We start from the raw sequence: 1,725 nt of genomic DNA on the forward strand, positions 1-1,725 counted from the left end.
ACATAATAGCATTTAAATGGTATAATGTGTAATAATATCAATATGTACTATTCAATTAAACGTAAGCTGACTGATAGTACAAGAGGCTACAGATTTAGAAATGAGCTCAGGGAAGTCAAACATCTCTTTATAACTAACGGTAATCTCTCAGCTGAAAGCTGTCTCGTCTGACAGGTTCTTGTTCTGCCTCTCTAAGCAGTCAGCCTTAGACTCACTTCAGACTAGATGATGATTCTGTTACGATGTTGAAAAAATAAGCCTGACTGTGGTTTTGCAGAGTCTTGGTGAGATCATCAAGGGTGTATTGGGAAAAGAGTGGACTTCCCATTATGTGCAATAGAGATGGTAAGGACATGGAAGATTTTAACTGAACATACACTCCAGCTCGCTTACGACTTGAAAAGGCAAATAAACATGATGGATAGATGGATATATAACACTTTTTTTTGTAGAGCGGCCTTGGTGGTTTATCATCATGGTGACAGTGCAGCAGATTCTGAGTATAGCATGGGGGAACATGCAGCATATTAATGTGGGGGCTGCACACACTAGTGAGGCTTGGTCATCAAGAATTTAAAGTTCACTGGCTGTCTGCCTACAACACTATCATGCCCACATGTGTTGGCAGCACAGTAAATTGTTGGTATGATCTTGGCAGGGAGGGAGCTCTTACTACAACCAGTAGGAATGCACCACATTCTCTCATGTCAAATGCAGTGACTAATCCATGCACTCCACATGCCAAGGACATATTTTACACGCTCAGCCGTCCATTCACAGACATAAAGTAAGAAGCATTTGTTCTCATCATTGTCATGTTTGCTTGAAAAGGAAGAAAGAAAGGTGGATATGGTCAATATTCTGAGCCAAACACCTTCTCCTGTCCATTCTCAGACTTCAGCAGGGCCAGTGCCATCTGACCATGAAGTATACCAAATGTAATAGAGCTTGTTCATACTGAAGTAATGGCTTTGTTAAGTATGAAATATTGAGTAGTGTTTTATTTATTTACTGGTATACCATAAGACTACAACTGATGACAGAGTCTCGAAAACCCACTGTATATATAAAAATGTTCTGTATATTATGTTAAAGTCCTGTAAATAACTTAGAGTAGACATTTTGCCTGTAGCTGTAGTAGCATCATGTAGGAATGACTTCATCTTCTAATGCATTGCTGCATTCCGACAGAGGTGAAAGAGTAATTCTGTGACAAAATCCAATGATAAATAGCACCTCCAAATCTGAGGCTATGGTCCTCAGTTGGAATAGGGTGGATTGCTCTCTTTGGGTCAAGGGTGAGGTTCTGCCTCAAGAGGAGGAGTTCAAGTATCTTGGGGTTTTGTTCACAAGTGAGGGAAGAATCGACCATGACATTGACAGATGGATTGGTGCAGCATCTGCAGTTCTGCAGACTCTGTGCTTGTCTATTGTGGTGAAGAGGGAGCTGAGCTGTAAGACAAAGCTCTCTGTTTACCATTCAGTCTACGTTCCTACCCTCATCTATGGTCATGAACTCTGGGTAGTGACAGAAAAAATGAGATCATGGATACAGGAGGTTGGAATGAGTTTCTTCTGCAGGGTAGCTGGACTCTTCCTTAGAGATAGGGTGAGAAGTTCAGTTATCTGGGAGAGACTTGGAGTAGAACCGCTGCTCCTCCACATCAAGAGGAGCCAGTTGAGGTGGTCCAGGCATCTGGTAAGGATGCTTCCTGGATGCCTCCC

The sequence above is a fragment of the Nematolebias whitei genome, chromosome 15, assembly GCF_014905685.2.
Source record: "Nematolebias whitei isolate Nwh7 chromosome 15, NemWhi1, whole genome shotgun sequence".
In the NCBI taxonomy this organism is placed as follows: Eukaryota; Metazoa; Chordata; class Actinopteri; order Cyprinodontiformes; family Rivulidae; genus Nematolebias; species Nematolebias whitei.